Source organism: Castor canadensis, chromosome 10, assembly GCF_047511655.1.
Source record: "Castor canadensis chromosome 10, mCasCan1.hap1v2, whole genome shotgun sequence".
NCBI classification, from domain to species: Eukaryota; Metazoa; Chordata; class Mammalia; order Rodentia; family Castoridae; genus Castor; species Castor canadensis.
Genome location: NC_133395.1, coordinates 7896178 through 7910466, shown reverse-complemented (window position 1 = coordinate 7910466; position 14289 = coordinate 7896178). Strand labels below are relative to the sequence as shown.

General features: G+C 36.0%; 1 long non-coding RNA gene across 2 annotated transcripts in view; it reads right to left on the bottom strand.

Moving 5' to 3' along the window:
• The window catches only part of LOC141411427 (uncharacterized), a 36226-nt gene that overhangs the window by 7278 nt on the left and 14659 nt on the right, over positions 1-14289 (bottom strand). For both annotated transcript variants that reach the window (XR_012436155.1, XR_012436154.1), the window contains one exon: positions 532-665. This is a non-coding gene — a long non-coding RNA (uncharacterized lncRNA). The remainder of the gene's footprint in view (positions 1-531; positions 666-14289) is intronic.

Here is a 14289-nt window from a genome sequence, read left to right as displayed (position 1 = left end):
CTGCTTCATCAGTGAAACCCTTGACATAGCTTTTGTTTCTGGTTGAATTTTTGTTTAGCTTCTCTTTCACTCTGCTCACATGATATAATCCTCTAAGGTGTTTTAATGTGCAAATCATGTGAAATAAACTATGAGAAATAGTGCTGTACTGTGAGTTTTGAGGTCAATTAAAATATGACAGAAAAAAAAGCACTCCTTGGATGATAGCAAATAGCTTTGCAAAAGTAATACTCTGGCTGAATGCAGAAGTGTGTGGCCTTTTTCTCTCTGAGGATGCCCTTCTGAGCACTCAGGGAGGATCTGTGAAAGGGACAGTGTGGCATTTCTGTGTTGTAACTGCAGTTGATATTCTGATGAGAAGTGCACAGACTGTGTAGGACCCATCACATTTCTAAAAAGCAAATCAACTTAAATATGCATTCCCCTATAGAATGAGGATAACTGGTCGTTGTTCACTAGGGTCTTATAGAATTGTTTACTATCATATTTGAGCCCTGAGTTCAGTTTGATACATTCTGAGAAAAGACTTACTCGTAAGAGAATTGAAGACATGGGAAATCCCTCTTTCGGCGCCTGGGATATCTTTTCTGTCTTGTACTTCACTTCCAGTCTATGATGGTATTCACATGATGCTGAATCTCTTGCATGGTGTGGGGAAAAATGACCTGGGAAGGGAAGATGTATACTGTCAAGAGATACAACCAGTGAGCCAAGGCAGTAGCTGTGTGCCAGGATCTTGGAGAGAAGAGCACCTGAGAGAAGCCAAATCCAGTTTGTCCTCCACCCTCCAGTGCTACTCCACTGTTTATATGGCAATAGAGTGTATTATTGTATATAAATGGGACCTACCTATGGCATTGTCCCTGTTTTAAATAATAAAACAAAAACAAAATTTTAAAAAAGTAAAATACTCAGATTAACCGATCTGAGGCCAATCCTTTAGTTCTAGCTTCTTGTCTCTTAAGACCTAGAAGTGTGCGTGAGCGTGTGTGTGTGCTTCCGGCTTAACATAAACCTATGCATACACACTGATTGTGTAGCTGCTCCTTCAGGTTTATCTTTGTATCTTCTGGGTCTCAGTGTCCTTCATATTCTTCAGTTCTCACCTATTCTTCAAAGTCGCTCAGTCAATTCCTCAATGCCACCTCTCCCTATCTCGGATAGACAGCAGATGTTGCAGGATTATAAGTCACTGTGCACTGCTTCCATGGCTATAAAATTGAAAAAGTGGCTGGGTTTCCCATTCATCTCAGCTTGTTTGCTGCATCCTTTTAAATGTCTACTGGCCAGGATCAATGACATGAGAACGAACAACACTTATAATGTCCTTTGTTGCTATCACTCTATCATTTCAGCCTTAAAATACAACATCATTCTTTTCCTCATTTTGATTCCTCTTTAATAAAATCCTGACAATTCAAGCAATGTGCTATAAAACCTTGGAAATAGATTTTAAATATCTATTTTTTCAAAATATTCTAATGAGCTGCACTGACATTTGCCAAAATAGTTCACCAAAATTCATAAATAGATTTCTCACCACAGATAGAATATTTGATAATCTATGTTTTGAGAATGGGAATCACTGCAATCATAAATATTTCAAATATAAATAATTGTTAACAATTCATGCTTTCTGAGGCGAAACCTGAGAGAAGCTGTGTGTTTAATCTTTTATCAGGAAACATATATGGAGAAAAGCATTGATTTTTCTCATTTAAGAAGTTTCTGTATTTCACAAAATTTGATATTTTTCAAGTTACAAATGATGGATTACAAACTGATTTTTAATCTGTTGAAATTACATTTATTTTGTGATCTGAGTTTTCTTTTGGTGTTTTCTTATTACATAAGTGAAATACATAAAGATATGAATAATTTATGAGATAGATTATAAAAACAATTTGCATCTGATAATTTGAAAGTAATGTAGGCAATAATACTCATACTATAAACCCTTACTCACAGAGGCAAAGTTATATATATATATATTTAACCATATTTGACGTTGCAAAGGAAATTTCTGGTGGATTGTCTATGCTGAAATTATCGAAATTATACTAAATCAAATGTGAATCTTACCAAACAAATATGCATCTTTTATATTCATGTTGCTTTTTAAAAATGGAGTCTAGATTTTGAGAAATATGAGGGGTTTGTTCAATATGTCTGATGTTGTTTTGCTTCATTTTTGGTTTTATAAGCCTTGTTGGCTTGATCAAGAAATAAAATCAGGAGAATTTGGACGGACACTGATTTTAAGTCTTTATTTTGCAACTATGTTTGTTTGTTTTGTAGTGCTAGACAAGTACTCTATCACTCAGTTATATATCTAGGCCTTAGTTTTTCAAGATAGGGTCTCCTTATGTAACTCAGGCTGGCCTTGAACTCATGTACCCCAAGGTAGCTTCAAACTCAAGATTCTCCTACTTTTGTTTCCTGAATCCTGGAATTACAGATGTGCATCACCACACCTGAATCCCTATATTTTCTTGATATGCAATGAGGAAAGGGGAAATTTGTTGAGACATATAGAATATGGATTATGTCCATTTTTTTACTTAACACATTAAATGTGAGCATGCCCTGAGCCCATGTGAGCATATATTCATGGGAAGAGTGCAAGAAAGGAAGAGAAATTTTGTGAAAACAAATCTATGTATTTCATGGGTACATATTTCACCAATCCCATTTTCACTGTACACTGTGGATATGATATCAAAAGGCTCTTAAGAAATTCACTAATTATAGATCATTCTGCCTTTTATGCACGCACAGGAGAGTTTTCCATGAACCTGAGTGACCTTAAACATCAGGGTCCTGCTCACATGCATGGGGCTTTCTAAACCCAAAGACAGAAGATTTGCATGCATAAGTCATAAATTTTAAAATTCACAAAAACAAGACACTTTATGTGGTTCACTGTTTCCATTCAGATAGCAGCTCTTTCACCCTTCCACTTTATTAACAGAAGGAGCAGGAATTGAGTTGGGTCTGTCTGTATGTCTCTCCTGGGAGGTTAAGTGGAATATTTTAGTGAATGCAGTGAAGTGATGGTTTATAGTCATGGCTTTGTGTAACCGACTTATTGCCAGCTGATCTGGGGCAGAAGAAGTTTTCAAAAATGAATCTCCTTCCTCTGTACTATATACTCTGTGTCCCAGCCTGGAAGTTGCATTGTGATATTGACTTGTTCTGTATTACACATTTTGGAAATATGTGACTTGTGGAGAAGATCAAGGTTAACAATGTATGGAGTCACAATCTGTAAGTTTCAAAACATGGATTATAGCCTAGTGTGAGCGTTATGGGCATCTTGTCCACCGGGACAGATCTTTCTTTCCTGTTGGGTTTATTAATAATGCATTCTATACAATTTTAAGTTTATCTTCCATTTTATTTTTTGTTGGTGGGAATCATAAAAAATTGATATTTTTTTGATGCTAGAAGATAAGATCATGAATATGATCACCAGAAAAACTTGATAAATAAACCAGGTGCTGGGGACTAACACCTATAATCCTAATGAGGACAATTATAGTTGTAGGCCAGCCTAAGTAAAAAAGCAAGACCCTATCTCCAAAATAACCAAAGAGAAAGGGATTAGAGGCATGGCTCAAGCAGTACAGCACCTGTCTAGCAGGCATGAATCCCTAAATTCAAATCCCCAGTATCACCAAAAAAAAAAAAAACCAAAAAAAATGATAAATATTCGAGAAGACCATACACTACTAATTACCCTCATTTAATCACTATGCATTGAATTAAAGCAAGTTAGAATTTAGCAGAATTCTTGAGTTTACAAAGTACAACCTGTAATCAAGCCACAAAAAAGTGGATGTGTATGTCACTCTGATTTGGAAGAATCTGAGCAAAAGTTATCCACAGGTGATAAATATTCTGCAAGTGTAAAGCCAAAAGGAATTTTTCTCAAGTATAAAAAGTCAAAACAAAATTTTAATTTGTGGGAGACAAAAGAAATGCTAAATTATCTTTTCTCTTTTCTCTAGAAAATACAGAATAGATACTATTTTGTCGTATGAAACATGATCATTCTGTATATAACCAAAAATTAAGAGTTTGTCAATTAATAAAATATTATTTTTTTCTAGATGTTATTATTTGTGATATTTTGTGTCATTTATTATTTGTTGTTTATTTTCATCCTAGTGTGTTTAGGTTTTGGCTAATGAGTTTGTATCACTTTTCTGAAAGGATCCTGTATGTAAACACAGCTCACTGCACTTAACCTTCATGTTGACCTGCATATATTCCTTAATTTTATCTTTCTCACTTTTTGCAAAGATATATTTATGTTGAAGATAGGCTTAATTTTCTGTTTTATAAGTACAACTACAAATTCATAATATGTCTGTAACCTTTCTAATTTTAGTTTCACTAATACTATTCTCCTTAAAGTGAGAATTTAGTTTAAGTAATGTTTGGCATTATTAAATAGAGTTAAACGAAAAGATCATAGTGGTACAAAGTTATATTAACATGCTGAATGAGGAATGTAAATTCACACTTTGGAAATGTAATGTGAGTAACAAAAAGAGACTCCAGTAGGATAATCATGGATTAAAATCCACAAGTATATGCTAAGAATTTTCACATATAATTGAGGAAGATAATCAATACACAATGTAATTTACTGATATTAGCTAAAGTCCATGAAAAATTTAATTCAGCAAAGGATTTTTCTACATTTTAAAGTACATCTTTTCATTTACTTTTAATTAAATTTATTTTCACTGATACTTAAAAACATAAAAATTGCAAAGTACATCTTTAACACTTAAGGAAAAGAACATAAGATCGAAAAAGGCACTGAATGTATTAAAACAAACATATTGATTTGTATGTAATGTCATAAAATGTTTTCTAAAAACTTGCACTGAATTTAAGATAATCCCTTGCACATTTTGAATTTTTTCTTATAAGGGAAATGACGAACTTTAAATTATTATTGATTCAAGAATTTCTGTATATCCTGTGTTATAGTATGTGTCTCAAATTCTTTCACTCATTTTGTTAGACCACAGGTGATTTGGCTGCATATTCTTCAAAGGGATGAAACATGTTAAGATGAGATTAGTCAGAAAAAAGTAATTCAAAGGATTTAAAGAAAGAACATAAGAGCATGGGAGCAATTCCAGCGAACAGAATATTTTTTATCCAGATATTTGTTCCAGCCTTAGGAGCCCACAACTTAGTCCGGACTGGAAAGCGGCTAGGGAAAACAGACTTTTGAAAGAAATCTAACAAACTCCATAAAATTTATGAAAGCTAACACAAATGATCAGGTTTTCCATTATGGACAAGTGCTGTTGGAATTGGACTTGCACTTTTAAAAATAAAACTTGTGGAGCTCTTCTCTTCTGTTGGAGCAGTCTGTCAGTGTCGCAACCTTTGTTTGCCTGTCACTGAATTCCCGTGATTAAATGGGAAGATTATCATCATTAACCATGCCAGGGGTTCACTGTGGGTGGAATCTGATGTGCTGATGACATTCTGTTTATGCGATGAAGTCAAAATCAGACTTCATCTTTTCTGGCTCAGCACCCAAAGGTCTTGAGGTTAGCTACCAAGAGCCAGCAGCACTTGCAAGTCCTGACTGCATGCTAAATATTGCATTCAGACTGGCTTGGGAACAGTCCCTGTACCCTGCTGTCCAGGATTCCCTTTAACCAAGACATACAGGCATTCAGCAGCACAGGAGCAGTTTCATTTTAAAATTTGCATCCTTTTTAAGTATTATTTTCCGATACATTTTAGCCTTTAACAATTATAGTGAATGATTTTAAAATTTCATTTTGCATGTTAAACGTATTGCTATGGATGGTACTGACAACAGGAATGCTGGGTACTGTTTTTCTGAAATGACTCAGTTGCAGATGACAATGAAGTGCATATAGTTTTAATGCACTAAGTAAAAGGGTACGCTAGTCTTTAATACATTTCTGTAGACATAAGTAAATCTGAATGCATTTCAGTAGGATTGAAAAGATTTCATTTAGCAATAAAAATACTTTGCAATTTGAATTTAAGCAAAATTGACTTTGATATATTTTTAATTACCTTTAATTCTGTAGAGAACACCAACATCAGCCTTGGCTAAGATTCATTTTGTGAATCCTGCTACATTAATCTCTTGTAATGAATAATGAATCAAACAAATAATAACATTCATTATTTGTTTTCTCTTATTATATACAACTTTTATTGTTCTCTTCCTTTAAAAAAAAAGAAAGTGAATTAAAATTTACAACTCTAACTCCATACATTAAGATTTTACCCTAAATTTGTGATTTGCCAATCAGCTTCCTTCAAAAACTGTATTGTTCACACTTGAGACAGATGGTGAACCCCAGTGAGTAGCTGACTTATGTTTGTGAGACAGAGGAACAGAATCACTAAACTTACCATGTTTCAAGGTGCAAATAAAGCTCCTCAAAAAGTACCTTGAACAGGCACTGGTGGTTCACACCTGAAATCTTAGCTACTTAGAAGCTTAAATCGAGAGGCTCGTGGTTACAAGGCCAGTCCTGGCAAATAGTTCTCAAGAGCCTGTCTCCAAAATAATCAGAGCAAAATAAACTAGAGGTGTGGCTCAAATGGTAGAGCACCTGATTTGCAAGTATGAAGCTGGAGTTCAAACCCAGTCCCACAAAATAACTACATTTAATTAAAAATCATTTTCCTAGATTGTACTAGACTTTAGTCATCGATATGGTAAATAAAATTAAAAATAACCCAAGCGAAATTACTATGAATAACTTTCCTTTTGATTGCTAATAAATACAAATATTATTTATCCTCAAACCATAACTTGTCAACTTCAAATAAAATTCCCAAATTGCTTATAATAGGTTTCATGTGAAAATTAAGAAAATTTTGGACTATGCTTTCAAAGAGTTGTAGGTTTAAGAGTCTTATGAGAGAAACTTGAGACCTCTTAAAACTCTACCAAAATTCAGATTCTTTGTAATATATGGAATGTCTTAATCGAGATAACAAAAGGGTATTGTCTTGAAATGCAATATAATTATTGTGAGTTCAAACAATCAGCAAGACAATGGGCTTAGAGAAATAATGATAGTATTTGGGATAGAGTAAATTATGTCTACCACACACTAATTAAAGCCAGTAGATCAATCATGAGATGAGACAATGTGAGCATGCATTTGGGGGCCTTGTCTGCCAATGTCTCCTGAGGCTTTCCTGCTGTTAAATCTTCTCTGACCTTCCTCATCATTGTCATGACTGTCATAGTGATTTTTCCAGTGTGGCTCTGCAGCAAGACTGCTTTCTTCCCTCCAGGTCATCTGCACTCTGTGGGGAAAATGGACAGGAGGCAGGACTGAGACACTCACAAAGGTGAGTAGGTGCTCCTCCATGGTGGCCCTTTGGGTAAACACAAGTTTACCCAAAAAAACATTGTGCAAAATACCTATAACCAAGACAGGTGTCCCTGTGTGAAATGAAACTGTAGGTGCCACAATTATCCCAGCACACTCCTGACGGACAGAGGTAACACCCCTGCTCACTCCACCACCTGAATGCATTTGGTACATCATAAAAGAGATTGATAGGCAACTCAGGGACCTCCAAACATGGGAAAGGGCCAAGTGACAAATCCTCAAGAAACACCCCTGAGCCTAGTGACTTCAATGGTAACACATGGTTCTAGAAGCTGGAATGGAAGCACAGTAATGACAATAATATCAACAGCAATAAATAAAATGGTTCTTTTGAATTAAGTGTCTATCATTAGCCCAGCCTAATCCAAAGTGCTTTACACATATAGCAAAACTTTTTCAGTTTATTATTTTATTTTTGATTTATTATACATTAATAACATGAGATTCTATTGTGATAATTCCATAATGCATAAGTGTACCCCTCCTACAGACATTGTTTGGTGGGTTTTATTAAGCAGTGTTCATATGTATTGTACTTCTATCCTCTTCACCACACTCAGTATCCTCGCCTTTCTTCCTTTCCCCTCCATGACAATTCCTCATAGGAACTCATATCCAATTACAGCAGATTTAATTCCCAAATAACTCCATAAGGTTTTACTTTTATCCCTTTTTCATAGAAACGAAATATAGAGAAGTTAACTAACTGCCCAGCATCACACAGCTACAAAAAAGGAAAATCACAGAAAGGCAAGCAGCTAATCTCTTCAAAACCATTCCAACATTTTTATTGTGAGACATTTGACTCTATTATCAAACATTGTAATGAAATGTTACTGTGTCCAATATATTTTTATTACGCTTTTTTATATCTACATGACAAAGAACAATTTCCTTTACTCTGAAGGTTTAGCATATTCAAATACTAATTAGAAATGTTCATTTCTAAACTTTTTAGAAAGCAAATCAACCTGGTTGTTATCACTAGTTGTCAAGCCCGGGGGTGGATGTGGAGAGGGATGAAAGATAAACAAAAAGCCCAGAACAGAAGAGAATATATGAAAGCATTAAGCATGCACTATACCACTTGAGCCCTCTACCAGCCCTTTAATTTTTTTTGATACTAGGAATTGAACTCGGGAACTTATGTTTGCTAGGCCAGAACTCCTATCCAGCACAACAATTAAAAAATCCATTATGGTAATTATTTAATTTGCAAAAGAAAGCATTTTAAATTGAGTCAACAGTGAAAGCAAATGTAGAATATGTGTCCCTATTTGTGCAAGCATTTTGTGAAAGGATTGTCTCTAAATCTACAGTGGCTATATTCCAATGATCAGAAGTCTGTTGAATGTTTTCTCTATATATTTCCTCTATCTTGATTTTTCACAATGGACTTTAGGTCATAACAAGAGCCTATCTATTACTTGAAAATCCTACCGTAGATAGCTCACCAAGAAATTTGAGATCCCTATTCTTGAATGCAGTTCTGACCAAGGATTGGGACTTCAATACTGATGCTATAACTTTCTAGAGTAGAAACACTTGTTAAGCAAAATATAAAAATTCAGTATTTGACTGTTCTGGTGGGATTTCTGCCCCATTTTGGCCATGGTCCAGGCTTTATAAAGAATACAGATGGCTTTTTAAGGTTTCAGAACAGTTGCCCTTTTTTGGTGGGTGGTACTGGGTTTTGAACTCAGGGCTTTGTACTTGCTGGGCTGGTGCTCTATCACTTGAGCCACACCTACAGCTCTTTTTGCTTTGGTTATTTTGGAGATATGGTCTTACCTTTTAGTCTGGCCTGCCTGAACTGCAATTCTCTTATTGATACTTCCTGCTGTAGCTAGGATGACAGGCCTGCTCATCACACACAGCTTGTACCCTTTGAAGTGGGGTTTTGTGAATTTTTTGTGTGAGCTGGCCTGGAACCACAATACTCCCGATCTCAGCCTCCCACATATCTTCCATGGCAAGCTATCTTGCATAGCTATTTGGCAAGATATTTGGTCGAAATGGGGTCTCATGGACTTTTTTTTGCCCAGGCTGGCCTTGAACTGCGATCCCAGGGTATATCTCATTTTCTTATTTCTACATATCCTCTAATGTATAAGCAAGTTGAACTTGAGAATTAGCCGGAGTTCTCATTCATGCTGTGAGGATGGCTTCCATTGTCTTTCCCCAAATTTTTAACATCCTTATTTTCCTATTACAAAGAACCAAATGTTAAATTAAGGTGTTCATTTCCATATTTCATACATGTATTTTTTTATAGTACAGGTGTTTGAACTCAGGATCTTGTGTTTGCTAGGCATGACCCCAGACCAATTTTGCTTTCATTATTTTTCAGATAGCATCATTTTTGCTTGTGGCTGGCCTCAGACTGATTTTCCTATTTATGGGCTCCTGTGTAGATAGATGGCTTACAAGTCTGACCACCAGACCCAGTTTACTGATTGAGATGGGGTTTCCCTAACTTTTGGCCCTGCTGGCCTCAAACCACTATCCTCCTAGTCTCTGCCTTGTTGGTAGCTGGAATTAGAGAAGTGAGCCACTGCACCCAGCCAGGTACATAATGTAGAAGAGTTTCCATACTACCTTCATGTTAAAGCAGGTATAACAATGTCATCCACGTTAATTAGACAACTGTGACCCTAAAAATGTGGAATTCTGTGCAGAATCTCATGCAAGATTCTCTGTGAATATCTGCTCAATTTTTTGGCTTCCTTTCTTTTTTTCAGGACAATACTACAATAATAAAAAACAGGATACAATATTGATATATCTTCACTTACATCCAGGATGTATGAAGTATTTTTAAATCAATCATAAGAAAACAAAGACTCAACAAAGAAAATCTGTAAAAGATTTTAAAAGACACTTGCCCAATGAAAACATTTTTATGGAGAAGAGGCTTATCAAACTATCTCCAGTATCATTAGTTTTAGGACAAAACACATTAAAATCACAATGAGACTTCACTACATGTCTATAGGAAGGCCTAAATCTTAAAATAAGTGTTGAAAGAATGTGAAGGAACTGGAACGCTTGTGCACTGCATTGAGGAATTGGAAATGGCACAACTCCTTTTAGAAAAGAGTTTGGCCATTTATTGAACAGTTAATCATATGAGTCTACCATGTAATCCTGTGATTCCACTCACAGGCATTTATCCAGGAGAAAAGAAGGCATTTCATACACCAAAAAAATCTATAACAATGTTCATTGCACTGTCACTTGTAACAGTGGAAAACTGGAAAGCAACCAAAACGGCCATAAACAGGTGAATGAATGTGCAATCCATATAATAGAATAAGCAGTGTTGATATGTGTTCCAACATAGATAAATCTCAAAAATCATAATGCTCTGTGGAAAAGAACAGATTAAAATGAAAAAAGCCGAGGGGAAATATTGATGCATCTTTAATTGTTTTTTCACTCCATTATGTAAACTTATTGCAAATTAACATCAGGTAGCACACCTGATGTCTCCCTGCACTCAATGACGCTATGAGCTCTGACTTCAGCTTTGATCATCTGTCTCCTCAGTTTCTCTAATCTGTCCCCATGCACCCACAGCAGACCTGCTGTAAGTCAGCCTGGTCCACAAATGAACGTTTCTTTCTTATAAAATGCACTTCACGTTTTAACAATTGTCACCCTGAACTGTGAGCACTTTTGCCAGTCATGCTGAAGCCTTTGTTCCTGTAGCCCATTTCTTCCTGGAACACATTCCTCTGGAATTGACTCTTATCTCAATCAACGTTTTTACAGAGTAATCACGGATGTGATTCATCTCTAGCCTCATGTCTTCTTTGAAGGATTTAACTTCATCCCAGGTTGAATTGAGCCTGCCCTTTTGAGTTCATTAAATTCTATGAATGCCCCAATACAGCTAACAACACTCATTTTATATTTCCATGTCTCTGAGTTCCAAACAAAACCGCAAGCATTTTTATCCTATGTACCTAAGTTAATATTCAGCACCTATCAGCACTCAATAAACGTTAAATTAATAAATGGAAGTTTTAAAACTTCAAACTGTTAATAAGCATGAAAAAATTGTGACATATCACATTGGAAGATTAATTTAATTGCCCTTAGAAATTATTAAGTAACAATCAATAGATTACTTTTTTGACCTAATACTCTATTTGTATAATATCATAATGCTAGATACTAAATCATTCTGCTTTCAAATTTTCTAGGAAATTACCACTTTCAAAAACTTATACTTTAATTTGCAGTTCCTTTATTGCTAGAGATGGTGAGCATTTTTTCATGTGTTTTTTGGCCATTTGAATTTCTTCTTTTGAGAAAGTTCTGTTTAGTTCACTTGCCCATTTCTTTATTGGTTCATTAGTTTTGGGAGAATTTAGTTTTTTAAGTTCCCTATATATTCTGGTTTTCAGTCCTGTGTCTGATGTATAGCTGGCAAATATTTTCTCCCACTCTGTGTGTGTTCTCTTCAGTTTAGAGACCATTTCTTTTGATGAACAGAAGCTTTTTAGCTTTATGAGGTCCCATTTATCTGTGCTATCTCTTAGTTGCTGTGCTGCTGGGGTTTTGTTGAGAAAGTTCTTACGTATACCTACTAACTCCAGAGTATTTCCTACTCTTTCCTGTATCAGCTTTAGAGTTTGTGGTCTGATATTAAGATCCTTGATCCATTTTGAATTAATATTGGTATAGGATGATATACATGGATCTAGTTTCAGTTTTTTGCAGACTGCTAACCAATTTTCCCAGCAGTTTTTGTTGAAGAGGCTGCTTTTTCTCCATCGTATATTTTTAGTGTGGTGGGAATGTAAACTAGTACCACCACTCTGGAAAAAAATTTGGAAGCTACTAAAAAAGGAAAACATTGATCTACCATTTGATCCAGCAATACCACTCTTGGGAATATACCCAAAAGACTGTGACACAGGTCACTCCAGAGGCACCTGCACACCCATGTTTATTGTAGCACTATTCACAATAGCCAAGTTATGGAAACAGCCAAGATGCTCCACCACTGACGAGTGGATTAAGAAAATGTGGTATCTATACACAATGGAATTTTATGCAGCCATGAAGAAGAATGAAATGTTATCATTCACTGGTAAATGAATGGAATTGGAGAACATCATTCTGAGTGAGGTTAGCTTGGCCCAAAAGACCAAAAATTGTATGTTCTCCCTCATATGCGGACATTAGATCAAGGGCAAACACAACAAAGGGATTGAACTTTGATCACAAGATAAAAGCGAGAGCACACAAGGGAGATATGAGGATAAGTAAGACACCTAAAAAATTAGCTAGCATTTGTTGCCCTCAATGCAGAGAAACTAAAGCAGATACCTTAAAAGCAACTGAGGCCAATAGGAAAAGGGGACCAGGAACTAGAGAAAAGGTTAGATCAAGAAGAATTAACCTAGAAGATAACACACATGTATAGGAAATCAATGTGAGTCAACACCCTGTATAGCTGTCCTTATCTCAACTAGCAAAACCCCTTGTTCCTTCCTATTATTGCTTATACTCTCTCTTCAACAAAATTAGAGATAAGGGCAAAATAGTTTCTGCTGGGTATTGAGGGGGTGGGGGGGAGAGGGAGGGGGCGGAGTGGGTGGTAAGGGAGGGGGTGGGGGCAGTGGGGAGAAATGACCCAAGCATTGCATGCACATATGAATAATAATAAAAAAAATTTTTAAAATCAAATGCAGTAAGTTTGCTATAAAAAAACTTATACTTTAAATACCTATTTCATTTCATTGATAATGTTATAAGAAATCGTCATGCCATCTATAAAAATTTACATGATTATATGTAACACACTGATCTAACCATAGATGTCTGAAATCAAGGACACCCTGAAAACACTCAGGATGTTCCATTACATTTTCCTTTTCTGAAGAACTGATCTCACAGCCTGGAATGTAGAAGAACCACTTTGGTTATGGCATACTGTGATTTCATAAGTATGTGGTGTGTAAGAGGAGAGATTAGGGATAGACAATTTGTGAAGATATTTTGGTTCTATTCTTGTTAGAGTGTTTTGCTTCATAGATCGGCCACAGTCTGGCCATGTCTCAGAACGGCCTCTTCCACTGGCTGGGATAAGTGACCTGGTCTTGTATGTAAGACTTCAGGCAGGTGCTTTGCACTTGTGCTGTGTGCTATATTCTGAACTTCAACTTTCTCTGGCCAATATCTCTGCTGGGAGTCCTATTTTGGTGCCTCTTTCCCTCCACTGGAGTTTTGATTCAATGCTTTTCAAACTAAAATGAAGATGAGAATCATGGGGAGATGTATCTGCAATGCAGATTCTGATTTTGTGGTTCTGAGGTTGGGTATGAGAGCTTTCATTGCAAACAAGGCCCCAGATGGAGACACTGCAGATTCACAGATCCCAAGTTCTGTAGCAAGAAGTTAGTTGGCAAATCGTAGAAGAGAATATTGCATCATTGTGTTTGAATTATGGACTCTGGTTTCACCAGTTACCAGCAAGAAAATCTTGCAAAACTTCTATAAATGCTTTCAGCTTCAAGGAACTTGTCCTATAAAATAGGTCATTAACAGTTCATAGGGTTCATGAGAGGAGAAGAGACTAATATAATTATAAGTCCGAGAAAAGGAAGTGCTCACTAATATAAATGCCTTTCTTTGGCTCTCTCCCCACCCAAGTACCCTTAAACTTTTGACCTGATTCAAATATTGCAAGATTTTGTCAATCATTTTCTGCCACTTGCCCTTTCTGGCTTTTAGTTTCATCATGGGTGTTAGGTTCTATCTATTAATTAACTTATGGCTATTTCACACCCATGCTGTTACTATCAGGCAGACCCTTCTGAGATCACATGGGCCCTCAATGGTGGAATCTTGG